Source organism: Rhinolophus ferrumequinum, chromosome 27, assembly GCF_004115265.2.
Source record: "Rhinolophus ferrumequinum isolate MPI-CBG mRhiFer1 chromosome 27, mRhiFer1_v1.p, whole genome shotgun sequence".
Taxonomy (NCBI): Eukaryota; Metazoa; Chordata; class Mammalia; order Chiroptera; family Rhinolophidae; genus Rhinolophus; species Rhinolophus ferrumequinum.
In genome coordinates this window covers 14624166-14640238 of record NC_046310.1, presented here as the reverse complement: position 1 = coordinate 14640238, position 16073 = coordinate 14624166, and the positions used below count along the sequence as shown (strand labels likewise).

The 16073-nt window shown below is 39.7% G+C and overlaps 1 long non-coding RNA gene across 1 annotated transcript in view; it reads left to right on the top strand.

Moving 5' to 3' along the window:
* Window positions 1-16073, top strand: part of LOC117018606 (uncharacterized) — an 84196-nt gene that overhangs the window by 320 nt on the left and 67803 nt on the right. The window contains exon 2 of the long non-coding RNA XR_004422261.1: window positions 125-235. This is a non-coding gene — a long non-coding RNA (uncharacterized LOC117018606). The remainder of the gene's footprint in view (window positions 1-124; window positions 236-16073) is intronic.

Here is a 16073-nt window from a genome sequence, read left to right as displayed (position 1 = left end):
GTAGTGTCGGGTAGCTTTGCATCTCCCGTACCCCTCGCCGCCACCCCCAAGAAGGATTTACTTTCTTTACCAGAGCACTAGTGGCCTGGTGCTAACATGAGAATTTTCCTTGTCTGTTTTCTAGAGCTTTGGAACCACCGGCATCTCTGGATAAAATTGCACAGGGATGAACTTGCTACCGATGACATAAGACTTGTCCTAAAGAGTTGTGAGTCCAGGATTTGGGGTCTATGGGGTGAGTTGAGATCGTCAATGATTTGACATTTCTGAATAACCTCATTAAAAAAAAAAAAGGTGAAATTCGCATAACATAAAATTAACCATTTTAAAATGTACAATTCAATGGCATTTAGTACATTCACAGTCTTGTGCAATCCCAACCACCTCTATCCAGTTCCAAAATGTTTCCATGGCTCCAACGTAAAAACTAACCATTAAACAGTTTCTTCTCCACCCCCACCCCCACCTCCATCCCCACCCCTAGCCCCTGACAACTACATCTACTTCTGTCTCTATGGATTTACCTACTTTGGATGTGGCATATAAATAGAATCCGATAATATGTGACCTTTTGTGTCTGACGTTTTTCACTTAGCATAATGTTTTCAAGTTTCATCGGCACATGGTGGCATGTGTCAGCGCTTCATCCCTTTTTATGGCTGAATGATACTCCATTGCATGGATGTACCACAGTTTGTTTATCCATTTCATCCATTGATGGACATCTAGGCTGTTTCTATCTGTTGGCTATTGTCAGAAGTGCTACTATAAACATGTGTGTACATATATTTGTTTGAGTACCTTTTTCAGTTCTTTTTGGTAGATACCCAGAAGTTGAATTGCTGGATCACATGGAAATTCTATGTTTAACTTTTTGAGGAACCACCAAACTGTATTCCACAGAGGTTGAACCATTTCACATTTCTACCAGCAATGAACAGAGGGTTCCAATTTCTGCACATCCTCCACCACTGTTATTTTCCATTTTTAAAATTATTATGATCATAACTATTATTGCCTTCCTAGAGGGCATGGTTTACTTCTCCCTATTAATTAGTGGTGGTGAACATCTTTCATGTGCTTGTTGGCCATTCGTATATCTTCTTTAGAAAAATATCTATTTGCCCATTTTTAAATTGTGTTATCTCTTTGTTGTTGAGTTGTAAGAGTTCTTTATATATTCTGGATAGGATACTAGATTCCTATTAGATATATGATTTGCAAATATAATGTACCATTCTGTAGACTGTATTTCTGATAATGTCCTTTAATGTACACATGCCTTTAATTTTGATGAAGTCCAGTTTACCTATCTTTTCCTTTGTTGCTTGTGCGTTTGGTGTCATATCTAAGAATGTATTGTCAAATCCAGTCATGAAGATTTACTTCTGTGTGTTTTCTTCTAAGAGTTTTATGGTTTCAGCACTTATATTTAGGTTGTGGATCCATTTTGAGTTAATTCTTATATATGATGTGAGGTCTGGATCCAGCTTCATTCTTTTGCATGTGGATATCGAATTGTCCCAGCACCATTTGTTGAAGTGACTGTCCTTTCTCCAATGAATGGTTTTGACCCCCATATCAAAAATCAATTGACCATAGACAAATGGGGAAAACCAAATATTGTTTAAAAGCTTTTAAAATGCAAATTAACCCAAGATGGAATTGGGGCTGGTCAGCATTTTGACAGACGAAATCATGGTCTGATACACTAGAGAAATAAATTACAATGAATAGAATTATAAAATAATAGGTTCTTTAAAAGGAAAGATACTTGAGGACCACAAACTTCAGTTACAACAGATGCATAAGCCCTCTCTGCAGAATCTCTGAAAGAGGACTACACAGCCTGGATTGTTGTTGTTTTATTGTTTTGAGGACTTTCAGTTTTGTACTTTATTGAGAGGTTGAATTTCAGCCCGTAAAATGGAACGTAAGTACTCGTAAAACGAATTAGGAAGTATTCCCTCTTCTATTTTTTGATAGAGTTTGGGAAGAATTAGTGTTAATTCTTCTTTACAGGTTTTGTAGAATTTACCCAGAAAAGTCATTTGATCCTGCCTTTGGGGAGATTTTTGATCACTGATTTAATCTGATTACTAACTCAATCTCTTTACTTTTTACAGGTTTGCTAAGATTTTCTATTTCTTCTTGAGTCAGTTTTGGTGGTTTGTGTGTTTGTAGGAATTTTTCCATTTCATCTAAGTTATCTAATTTTTTGGTGTACAATTGTTCATAGTGTTTTCTTATAATATTTTTTTCCATAAAGATCACTTTTGTTTCTGATTTTAGTTATTGCATTTTTCTTTCTTTTTTTCTTAGTCATCCTAGCTAAAGATTTGTCAATTTTGTTGATTTTCTTCAAATTTTTCATTTCAACTATTGTACATTTCAGCTCCAGAACTATTTCTAATTAGTTCTTTTAATAATTTCTATCTCTTTGTTAATATTCTCTATTTATACGTTGATTGTTCTCTGGCTTCCTTTTGTTCTTTGTCTATGGTTTCCTTTAGCTATTTAAGCATATTTAAGACAGTTCATTGTCTCAGCAAGTCCAATGTCTGGGCTTTCTCAAGGATGGTTTCTGTCAATTATTTTCCTATGATGAGTCATACTTTTTCTTTGTATGCCTTGTAATTTTTTGTTGGAGCTGAACATTTTGAATATTATAATGTGATAACTTTGGAAATCAGATTCTGTCTCCTGTTCTCAAGGTTTGCTGCTATAGCTTGTTCAGGGCTGCAGTCATCTGTTTAGTGACATTTCCAAACTAATTTTCACAGACTGTGTTTCTTATCATGTGTAGTCACTGAAGCCTCTGTTCCATTATCTTGTTAGTCAGCCACTGACCAGACACAGATCTTCTTAAACACCCGGAGTCAAAAACAAACAAACAAACAAACAAAAAAATCCTAAAAGAAACCTCTCTTGGTCTTTGCAGATTGGCTTTGAGCTGGGCACTCCTGCTTTGCTCAGCCAGGCAAGCTACAACTCTGCATTAGCCTGTATTCCCTGCTAGCATGAAGCCCAGAGATCAGCCAAAGGTACAGCCTAGGGTCCTTTCAGGTCTTTTCTGAGCATGTCTGGCCCTGGAAATACGTGTTGCAGCCTAGGTTCCCTAGTATATAAAGTAGCCCTTCAAAGCCCTTATTCCCACAGTATCTTCCTCCTTCCCAGGCTGTTTGGTCTGTCTGCTGCTTACCCCATCTGCTGTTCCTTGCCCCAGATAGCTATGGGTAGTTTATGTCTTTAAATGCTTTTGACAGATGCCACCTGGGAAGTTGCTCCGGTCTGAGGGGGGGGTGAAATAAAAGTTAGCCTCTGCACCAGTCCCCCAGGGACCTGCCAGCCAGGTCAAAATGCACAACCACGCTTTTGAGAATAAGATCCATATTGCCCACCCTGGCGCCAGCAAGCCACACAAGGAATTCAGGCTGTCGTCCCCATGGCTGCTGCTGGGCTTGGGAATGGGAGATGGTAGTTGGGGGAGCAAAAATGCTGCAACACTTTCTTACTGAAATTTAGCAGCCTCTTTTTCATTATTGATTACCCTGATTGCTCTAAGTTTTTAATTAGATTCCAGGCAGGGATCAAAACAACAACAAAAAAATCTGGTTCTGTCCGTTTTTACCAGCCAAATGGTTGCTTAAGTGGAGGGAATGATTCTTGGAGCGCTTTGTCTGCCGTTTCCCATGATCTCACTCCGAAGTAGCCTCACTTTTAACACTGGGCACTACTTATTGCCAGTTTTTCTCCTTGATACTGTGCTCTCCTTGTTTCCCTCCTTCATCGTGGGCTTTACCTTCTCTGCCCATCCTTGTTTGCAGGCCCAGTGGGGCTCTGTCCTATTGTACACACTCTCCTTGGGAAATCCAGCTATGCCCAGAGTTGCCACCTTGTGTTGATGAAGCCCAACCCTGAATCTCCAACTTAGTCCTCCCCCCAGAGCCCCAGACTTATTGATAACTGACCATGGACCACTCGACTCAGAAAGCGCACAGACCACTCGAGATGAAGCCATGTAAGTTCTGGCCAATAGGATGGAAGGAGAAGGGGCATGCCTTTAGGCTCCTTCTTCTTGCTATCTGGAATGTAGAGGTGATACCTGAAGGTCAAGCAGGTGCCTCGGAGCATGGTGACCATGAGGATGGTGAAACAACGAAATGGAAGGAACTCGGTCTGATGAACATGGAGCCACTAGCTTAGAATTGCTTGCCTCCTAACTTTGTCTCAGGGACGAGAAAACAACTTTTATTCTGTTTATGCCATTGTGACTTTGTGATTCCCTCCCATGCAGCTAAACCCAAGCTTGCTTAACACCCAAGACCTTTCCGGCCCCGTTCCCCTTATGCCATCTGCTCCACTGGCTGTGCTAAACCATGCGACGCTATCTCTGCTTCCGGTCCTTTGCACAGTACTTACTGCAGTGTTGTAAGGAGGTATTCACTTGTCTCCCTCACTCCCATACCATTCTAGACCAAGCACAGTACCTTTCTTGGATTCCTGCCATGTGATCTTCTTTCACACAACAAGGGAAGGGATAGGGATTGGACATTTTTGGGGTCCCAATTATATGTGCCTTCACTTTATTTGTCTTATTTTAATTATGGGGGTGACTCTGTGGGGGCTTGGGCATTAGTATCCTTCTTTTTGACATGGGGAAATGGAGGTCCACAAAGACAAAGCTGTTTCCCAAATGTGCATGGATCATGAGCGGCAGAGCTAAGCGTGGAACTCAAGTCTCTCTGAAATGAGGCAGCAGCCTGATCTAGCCCACCAGAAGGTTCCGTGTCAGGACACAGTCTGGGCTGTGGCTGAGGGATCTTTGATGAATCCATTCCCCTCTGGTTCTCATGTGAGGTCATCGCTCTCAGCTGCTTTTCATATGCTGGTTTGTGAGGGATGAGTAAGTACCTTCCTGACTGTGAGCTCAGTTTGGGAAGGGATGGCCTCTGTTTCAGGTTTTGGTGTTCAGGGGATTGTGTTTTCTTTTAACACACTTTAGAAACCAAACACTTCCCAGGAGACAGTGTGGGGTAGTGGGAACCACTTACTACTTAAGAACCACTTACTACTTAAGAACCAGATGCACCTGGTTGGAAATCCATCTCTTCCACTTATTTGCTGCGTGACCCAGGGCAGTGACTTAACCTTGCTGGGCCACCGTTTCCTCATCTGGGAAGAGCTATAATGACATCCCTCAAAGGATCATGGGAGGATTCAAAGAGAAATAGGGGTAAAAGTGACAGGAGCACAGTTGACACTTAATAAATGTTAGTTGTCTTCCTTCTTCTACCTCTCTCCTCTCTTTGAGGTGGGGATTTGGTTTGTTTTGTTTGACATTGAATTGATAGACTGTATTACTTTTCGCAAATATCCTGCACTGCTCACTTCTGCGGGTTATACTGTTCTGTCCTGTTGAGCACAGGACTGGCCCTGTCCCATGTGCATTTGACCAATATCAACAGAGGTGCTGCATGGCAGTTCTGGACAGAAGCTCTAAGGTCCTGGGCAGGTTCCCCCACTCTCTTATCCTTCTGCCAGGAGACCTGCTATATTCCGGTTAGACGCTGCTCCACGAGGCTGGGTTCAAGGTTAACATGGGAAGGACATGTCATATAAGCAACAAGTGAACCTTCCTTGTTTTAAGCCACTGAGACCGGGAGCCACTTGTTACTACTGTAGCATAGCTCAGCTTGATCTGATGGATATATTTGACATTCAGCATCTTACAGTTCTATGCGGTATTTTTCTTTCTAAACTTTTCTAAAAGGTTTCGTTACTGCATTTCTGTTTTTGGTGGTGGGTACTTAATAAATAACTAGTTATTTTTTTTGTTAGAAAATGTGTACAGTGCGTAAAAAATACAGAACAGTAAATAGAAGAAAAGAAAAATCACCCACTAACATTTTCATTCTTATGTCTTTTTCTGGTATTTCTTTGAACGATTTTCTTAAATGAGACTTTGGTAGAAATTTTTGAAGTTAGAGGCCTTGCTTCTCATGAAAAGGAGGTAAATAGAAGCATAGATGAATGCGAATAATATCGGGCCTTTTCCATGGTACACCCCAGGGTGAGTCTGGAGCCGTTTCTTTATCTTCCTTGTGAGCCAAGCAGAGCTACATTCCATGACATCCAACGTCCAGATGTCTCACCAGTAGGGTTCCAGGACAGAGCCAGTCTGCCAGGCACGAAACCCAGCCATGGGCCAGGTGCTGACGACAGATCTGCAGGTATTGTCGGTCATGTGTGACACTGTGGGCACAGGGATACTTGAATGGCACCCTAAAGCAGCTCTCCCCTTAATGAGGCTTTGCCAGTATGTCTAGGAATTGCCAGCAGTTGCCTGAAAGGTTCTGCTCAATTCACTTAAGGATATCACATTTTACAGCATTTTCCCCGTGTGGTAGCGAGGATGGTCTCATCGTCCTTGGAGGATGTTTGTGTTATTTTGAGGAGCTTTTTATGATGCCTGCTCGTACCATTTCAATAATTTAAGCCAGCAATTCTCAAACATTGATTTTACTACCCCTTTGTGCTCTGAAAACTAAGGACTCCAAGAAGCTTTTCTTTATGTGGATTATATCTATCCTTCAACATTTACCATATTAGAAAACAAACTGGGAAATAAAAAATTATTAATTTATTTAAAAGCATTAACAACCAGTGACATGTCAACATAAAATTTTTATGGAAAATACCTATATGTTACCCAAAAAAATTGAGTGAGAAAAGTGGCACTGTTTTATAGTTGTGGTAGGCGGAATAATGGCCCCCAAAGATGTCCATACCCTATCCTGGAACCTGTGAATATGTTACTTTAAATGACAAAGGGACTTTGAATAGATCTTTTACCCAGGCATGATTTTGTAACATTATGTATTGATCATTTAGAAAAACATTGCTTCACTGTATTATGCAGATCACCTAAATGTTGACATATTTTGTTATACAATATAAAGAACACTACCATTTGTTAATATCACCACCAATCTCATTATTGGGAAGCTGTTAAACTCACCATGGCAGATACAAGTTTTCTAGAATTCTAATTTTCACTTGAGCTCAAATTTTTGTCATTAGCAACGGATACCACCGGTTGTTTCCTTGCAAAGACAGGCTCACTTTGTTCTTTTTTTTTTTTTTTTTTTGAATCAGGAAACAGTATGTTTCCCAATGTGTTTCTCCAGGTCCATCAGCTCCAAGTCGTCCTTCGATCTAGTTGTGGAGGGCACAGCCCACCATCCCATGCGGGAATTGAACCAGCAACCTTGTTGTTGAGAGCTCGTGCTCTAACCAACTGAGCCATCCGGCCACCCCCATTTTTCTTTGGAAATGTCTTAGATTGTCCAAAAATGGTGTTCTGTAGAAAAAGCAGCACATACAGCTTACACATAGTGTAATCGCCTAAGTGCTTTCCCTGTAGACCACCAACTTTAGATTTTGTTACCCAGAATACTAAATAGTACACAAGCAAGAGTAGAGATTAAATAAATTTGTAATTTTTATTGCTTTATTAAGAACATTCTCGATTGCAGCTGGCATTTTTACAAAGTCACTAATTCATGGTAGTGAAAAACACAATGGCTACACATACTGCTTGGTGCTGCTGACGTCCTTCATAGTCAGACACCAGCAGTTTTACCCACCATGGCTTTTCTTCCATCAGTGCACATGTCAACATAGTGAGAAAGGATAATAAAAACCGTTTTGCCCCACGTACCCTGGGGGTCTGCAGATCATAATCAGAACCACCAATTGCAGGCATATTGTCTCAGGGTACCTCTACCTTCATTCCATGTTTCTATGACGTGTAGTGGATGGGCTTAGCATTTTGATGTTTGTTTCTTTGAACCATTTCAAGGATGTGCATGTCACTTTGTCATGTTTCTGACAAGATTTATGAAATCTACAACACATACTTTGTAAACAATTCAGCAAATGTTTTTCTTTTAAATAGCCTGGCTTCCTCTTTCTATGTTCTTTGGCTCTGTGTAGCGTGCTATAAAGGAAAGTAGTAGCTATCAAGTAGTTTTTCCTACTCAGTGAAGAATTACTTAGTTGAACATGGAGGGGATAGATGTAATGCATGTTAAAGTATTTAAAAAAGGAGGCCATTGGCTCTAATGCCTTAGTGCCTAGGGAAGCAAACCAAAACCTAAGCCAAAGTCAATGCACTTGAATCTGAGAAAATGAAACTTTAGAAGAGCCGATCAGAAGCAGCCAACTAGGCTTTGCCAAGTAAGGCAACTGCTTAAACTATGGCCAATCAAATAATTTTCTTGCTTTGCTTCTGCATCTTTTCTATAAAACTCCCTTTCCATAGCTCTGTCAGTGGAGAGCTCCTAACCACCTTTGGTTTGGTGCTACCCAATTAGAATCAATGTGTGCTCAGATTAACTCCTGAAAAATTTTAATGTGCCTCAGTTTACCTTTTAGCATGCATGTATCTGGACAATATTTAATTTCGTTACACTTTGCCATACTCCACATCTAGATCATAAGGTAATGTTGGATTATGGTATGCTTATCAACACTTATTTTTCTCTGGCTCTACAAGGTTTCTTTTTATAGTTAAAATAATACATATTCATTAAAGAAAAATTTTAAATTCTCAGTGGTAAAAAGGAGAAGACAGTAACTAATAGTCCCACCTCTCGAAGATGACCAATGGAAACATTTTAGTGCGTTTCCTTCCAATCATTTTTTAAACTACACTTTATGAACCATTTAGCAGCCTACATTTCCCCCTCAACATTGCACTGTATTCATGTATTATTATATAGCCTTCATGAACACCATTTGAAATAGTGGGATAATATTCCTGTGGATGGATATGCCACACTGTATGTAACCATTCACTTACTGTTGTACTTTTTAGATTATTTCCAATTTTTAAAATTTTAGGGCATAGTGTTCTTTTCCTATATTATTTCCTTAGGCTAAATCAGCAAAATGAAATTATTGGGGGCTTTTTAAGCATATGATCAAATTGCTTTTCAAAAGACTTGCATTAAGGTTTACTCCCCACCCCCACCCCAGCAAGGCATTGAGAATCTTCCCGCTACCCTGGCCATTTTTTAGATATTACCATTTTTACTGCTGATTTGAAAGATTAAAAACAGAAAACCTCCAAGTTACTATAATTATTTATTGGTTACTAAGAAGTATGAATCTTTTTCTGTATTTGTTTACCATGTATATTTTCTCTTTGCGAATGGCCTGTTGAGTCCTTAGCTTATGTATCTTTCGGTTGCTTGATGCTTTTCTTGATACTACTTCATATGAATTTTTTGTACTAAAGATACTGGCCCCCTTTAAATATTTGCTATAAAAATTTTCTGAGCTAACAAGGCTCAGATGTAACCAGATTTACATAGAGCAGAGATCTTGCCAGTATCAAAGTGCAAATATAAATAATTAAGAGGCACATGCAAAGCAGGGGGAGGTCTGAGACATACTGGGTGACGCCAAGGTCTGTCCTTCCTGCTGGGACATCTGCTCTCTGGCTCCCCTACTTCTCGTTAGGCCACTTCGTCTTTTACAAAAAAATCTGTTACCGTACTAATGTAGGTCTTTTGTAAAAGCAAGGTGGTGGAATGCGAACTGTCAGAAAACTGGAGATACCTGTAACATATGAGATCTCCAATGAGGTTTTCGGGGCACCTCACACAGTGGGGTGGGAGGGAGCATTTATTTAGGTTGTGAAAATCTCTGTTTTATACCCATGATCGTCGTGTAACTACTCTGACCTTCTCCAGTCATAAATCCACGGAGTCTAGGTTTGTTTACCATAGGCAGTTCTAAAGCAGAGACATCATGCTGAAAGAATTTCATTAATAAGCACTCTCCTAGCAAATACCCAGTTATCAGTATATTTACAAAGGGATTAAACCAGGTCACCGGCTGTCTTTCTTTCCCTGGGAGTGTTCCCCCAGTGTTTAAAAAAGGAATAGGTCACAAGCCAGCTGCTTTACTTCTTTCTTACCTATTTTCCAAGGCAGCTGTTTGCATTTTAGTTTTCTTCTTTCCTTCCTTCCTTCCTTCCTTCCTTCCTTCCTTCCTTCCTTCCTTCCTCCCTCCCTCCCTCCCTCCCTCCCTCCCTCCCCCCCTCTCTCTCCCCCCCCCCTTTCTTTCTTTCATACTCAAGAAGTTTTAAAAATGTTATTGTACTTAACAGGATTTCTGGTTTCAATAATGACAGAATGGCTTATACTAGTCTAATCCTCTTACAAATGATAATTACGAACTCTAGACAAATGATGAACTCTAGACAAAATATTTAAAAAATATATTAAGGCACTGGAGAGCAACCAAAAGCAGGCAGAAACGAGGGTGTTTGACTCCTGAGGAAGGGAACTGCACTATGTGAGATACCCTGGGGGAAGGTATGGTTCCTGCTGGGGTCACAACCAGTCCCGACAGCTGGGGGTGACTAAAAGTCAAGCAGGAAGCCACAGCCACAGCCACAGTCAGATTTATCCCCAGGTACACTGTCAGGTGCCAGAGGATGGAGTTGGAGGATGGCAAGAGTAGCTGTAAATTGAAGGAGGCAGTTCTGGAAAGGAGGAGCCACAGAGGGGTGAGACCCCCCCCCCCAATCTCCAATAAATTCTCCTCAAACCCATGGCTGACCCCAAACTGTATTACTGTATTACCAGAGATGTAGGATATTTTATAATGATAAAAGAGACAATTCATCAACAAAATATAACCATTTTAATTGTGTATGTACCTAATAATAGAGCTTCCAAACACATGAAACAAAAACTTTGAACTAAAAGGAGAAATAGAAAAACCCACCATAATGGTTGGAGAGCTTAAGAGTCCTTTCTCAGGAATTGATGAAACAAGACAAAACGCACACACAGACACAACAAACAATAAATATTTAAACAACACTTCATTGGTTTCCTATGGCTGCTATAACAAATCACAACAAATTTGATGGCTTAAAACAACTCAGATTTACTCTCCTACAATTCTGGAGGCCAGAAATACAAAATCAGTTTCATGGCCCCCAAATCAAGGTGTCAGCCTATTTCCAGCCTCGAAAGCTGCATCCTTGGCTTGTAGTCCTTTCCTCCATCTTAAAAGCCAGAAGCATGGCAGCACCTTGCTACAGTCTGCGCCTTTCCTTCCTCTTTGTAGTGAAATGTCCTTTTGCCTCCGTCTTGCAAGGACATATGTGATTACATTTAGGACCCACCTGGATAACCTATGACAGTCCCCTTGTCTCACGACCCTTAACTTAATCACACCCGCAAAACCCCTTTTTACCATTGCGTAGGAAACGTACACTACTGTTCTCTCACTGCTACCACACACAGCGCTTCTGACACTGATGTGTGGGGGTGTTTCCCACATCAAGCAATTCTATGACATCCCCGGGGTATCCTACAATTTATAACTCCATTCTGACACCATCTACCTGGAGAAAGCCTCAGATCCTACAGGTTAAGGGCTCAGCCCACTAGACTCCCCTACTGCCACTTCAGGTGCCATGGACAAGTAGTAAGTCCCCAGGTTTCTCACAACTTCCGTCCCACTTGGCTACAAATTGGAGGTTCCCATTAACCTCCTTCCTCTCGGATTTGATTAAGTGCTAGAACAGCTCACAGAACTCAGAGAAACACTTACATTTGCCAGTTTCTTAAAGGATATAATAAAGGATACAGAGGAATAGCTAGATAAAGAGATACATAGGCCGAGGTCTGGGAGTGTCCCAAATATAGGAACTCCTGCCCCTGTGGAGTTGGGATGTGTCACCCTCCCTGCACATGGATATGTTCCCAATCTCATCATCTTTATCATCTAACTCAAGTACAGGTGAGACTCTGGGTAGGACCCACCCTGGAGCAAAATTCCTCTTCATCTGTGAACTTGTAAAACTAGAAACATTATCTGCTCCCAAACTATAATTGTGAGACAGGCACAGGGTGACAGCTGCAGACATTCCTGTTCCGAAAGGGAGAAGATGGAAGAAGGAAAAGAGTCACCAGCCTCAAGCAGTTTTGAAATCCAACTGGGTAAATTCCATTAGGTCTCAAGACCCAGGAATAATCCTCTGTGGCTTGAGGCTCTCGCTCTGTCCCTGCTCCCTTCTCCCTACTTCCCCAGAGTCATCTTCCCTTTTTTTTTTTGAAGGGTAGCACATGTTTGCAGCGGAGTCGTTTTATCGGCCTGTTTCCTGCCTTTCGAAGTTTGGGAATCTTGACAGCCTTCTTTCATCCTCTTTCTGTTCAATCTGGCAGTGTTTCTGTTGAGAAAACATTCTCAAAAACCTCATGTATGTCACAGGATTCATCCAATTACACAAGAGCCTCCTTCACAAATCTTTCCTGGGTTCTCCCATCTCCATTCTTGGCTTCTGCTCAAATGGCTGAGGGGGATCCATGAGTCACGCGTCTAATCTGTTCAGCGCTAGTGGACAGTTGTCCAGCCAGCCACACCCTCGGCCTTAGTTCCAGAGTCTACTTTCCAGACAGTGAATCTCCTAATGTAAGTACCTTCTGCAATCTGGAGAGGTTGTGAGTTTCCCAAATCATCAAGTCTTGGTTCCTTTTTGCTTAACATTTCTCCCCTCCACTTATCTGTTACCTCTTGAATTTTACTACAAGTAGCAAGAAGAAACCAGGCAGTACCTTCAACACTGCTTGGAAGTGCAGCCTGGTTCAAGGTAAATATCTCAGTTCGTTGCTTACGAGTTCTGCTTTCCTCATAACCGGAGGACACCATGCAGCTAAGCTTTCTGCCCTTATATAATAAGGATCCTCTTTTCTTCAGCTTCCAATCACATGGTCCTCATTTCCTCTGAACCTTCACCAGCAGCACCTTTAACATCTGTGTATTTATTATATGCCAGTAGGCTGTTTATGATAATACCAGTATTCTCGACGATGATACAGGCTTTCTGTACCGTGTTCCTCACTTCTCAGACCTCACAGGCAGAATCTTTAACATCCAGTCTTTCTACTAAGACTCTGCTCATGGCGATCTAGGCTTTTTCTGTCATGCTTCTCAAAATTCTTCCAGACTCTACCCGTTACCCAATTCCAAAGCCACTCCCACATTACAGCGGTATCCCATTATGCGGGTACCAAAATCTATACTAGTTTCCTGTGACTGCTGGAACAAATTACTGCAAACTGAATGGCTCACAACAACACACATTTACTCTCTCACAGCTCTGGCGATCAGAAGTCTGCAGTTAGTTTCACTGGGCCAAAACCAAGTCATGCCCACTCCAAAGGCGCTGGGGAAGATTCTGTTTCCTGGCCTTTCCCAGCGTTTAGAGGGATTTCTCCTGGGAATTCCAGCATGTATTTCTTGACTGATGGCCCTTTATCGGTCTTTCATGTGAGCAGCATAGCATCTTCAGATTTCTTTCTGCTTCATCTTTCCATCACCTTTCCTTCTGTCTCTGTAATCAAATATCCCTCTGCCTCCACTTATAAATACACTTGTGATCACATTTAGGGCCCCCCCCTGGATAATCCAGGATAAACAACCTATCTCAAGGTCTTTAACTTAATCATACCTGTAAAGGATCTGTTATCATATGTGGTGGTTAGTTTTATGTGTCAATGTAGTTAGGTCACAGTACCCAGAGATTTGATCAAACATTATTCTAGATGTTTCTGTGAGGGTATTTTTTAAAATATGGAATTAACATTAAATCAGTAGACTTTAAGTAAAGCAGATTACCCTCCATAATGTGGGGGGGCCCCATCCAATCAGTTGAAAGCTTTACTAGAAAAAGACTGACCTCCCCAGAATAAGAGGGAATTCTGCCTTTGGACTCAAACTGCAACTCTCCCCTGGGTCTCCAGCATGTTGGCCTATCCTGCAGATTTTAGACTTGCCAGCCTCCATAATTGCATGAACCCAATCTCTCTCTCTCTCTCTCTCTCTCTCTCTCTCTGTAACATGCACGTACACACACACACATTATATTCTGTTTCTCTCACAATTTATACACATGCACACACACACACATCATATTAATTCTGTTTCTCTGGGAAACGCTAACTAATACATCATATAAGGTATCATTCACAGGATTAGGACCTAGATACCTTCAGTCTATCACAAACACCATCAGTTCTTTTAAAGTGCACGTGGTATAGTCAGCAAAATAGACCATATGCTGAACCATAAAATAAGTCTCAATACATTTCAGTCTTACATAATATGTTCTTTTATGACAACAGAAATAAATTAGAAGTCAATAATAATAACTAGAAAAGCCCTACATATTTGGAAATTAACACCCATGAGACAAGGAGAATGAGGAAGTATTTCCAACTGAGTGAAAATACAACACATCAGAATTTAAGTGTTGCAGCTAAAGCAGTGCTTAGGGTCAAATTCATAGTGTTAAATGCTTACAGTGTTAGAAAAAAAGAAAGATTTTAAATTAATGACCTAAATTTTACCTTAAGAACCAGAACAAAATTAAAGCCAAAGTAAGTAGTAGACAAGAAATAATAAAGAATAGAAATCAACAAAATAAAAAAATGATTGACTAAATTAACAAATTCAGAAGTTGGTCTTCTCAAAAGATTAATACACTTGATAAACCCCAGTAAGAATGATTAAGAAGAAAAGAAAGAGAAAACAAATTATCTGTATCAGGAATGAAAAATGGGATATCATCACATATCCTACAGACATTAAAAAGATAATAAATAAACATTATAAATAATGCAATTAAATTGAACAACTTAGATGAAATGAGAAAATTCCTTGAAAATTTCAAATGATCAAGATTGACACAAAATTAAATACAAAATTTTTATGGTCCTTTTTTTTGTTTTGAATAAATATTGTCTATTGCAGGTATGGAATTCCTAATTGAAAATTTTCCCACGAACAAAACCAGGGCCAGATGCTTTCATTGGTAAATTCCATCAAACCTTTAAGGAAAAAGGTTTACACAACCAATCTTACACAACCCATTCAGGAAACAGAGAAAGAAGCAATAGTTTCCAATTTGTTTGATGACACTGGCAACAAACAATCTTGGAAACAAAATATGACAAAGATGCTACAAGAAAAGAAAATTACAGACCAGTATCCCTCATGAATATGGGTATATAAATCTTTAACAAAATATTAGCAAATTAAATCCAACAATATATAGAAAGGACAATACATCAAGTCCAAATGGGATTTATCCCATGAGTGCAAGATTGGTTTCATACTGGAAATCAACATAATTCATTGTATGAACAGAATAAAAAAGAAAAACCATATGATCATCTCGCAGATGTAGAAAATACATTTGAAAACATTCAATGCTCATTCATAATAAAAATCTCAGAAAACTGGGCAATAAAACGGAATTTCCTTATTCTGATAAAGGTTATCTATGAAAAACTTTAGTTAATATAGTTAATGGTAATATAGTGAATGTTTTTCTCCCGAGACTGGGAAAAAGTCAAGTATGTCTGTTCTCAATTCTATTCAACATTGTACTGGAGCTCCTAGTGATTGTAGTCAAAGAAAAAGAAATAAAAAGCTTAAAGATTGAAAAGGAAGAAGAAAAACTGTTTGCATTTGGCATAACCATCTATAAGGCATCTATGAAACAACCACTAAAGCTAATAAGAGAGTTTAATAAGGTCATAGAATATGAAGTCAATATACAAAAATTAAGGATCTTTCTATATAATCACAGCAATCAATTAAAAACGAAAAATTTTAAATCCCTTTTAATAGCATCCTAAAACAAACAAAATGCATAGGAAACAATTTTTATCACAATACATGCAAGACCTCTACCATAAAAACTACTGGATGATCATGAGGAAATCCAAGAAAACTTAAATAAATGGAGAAATATGTTTACGGATTGGAAGCTATTGGTTCTCTCCAAATTTATCTATAAATTCAAAGTTATACCAATTAAAGCCTCAAATTAAAATCTTTTGGTAGAAATGCAGAAGTTGATGAAAACAATTTAATGGAAATGCAAAGAACCTAGAATAGCCAAAACAATCTTGAAATCAACAGTTGGAGGAATCACAGAACCTGATTTCAAGACCACTATAAAGCTACGGCAATCACAA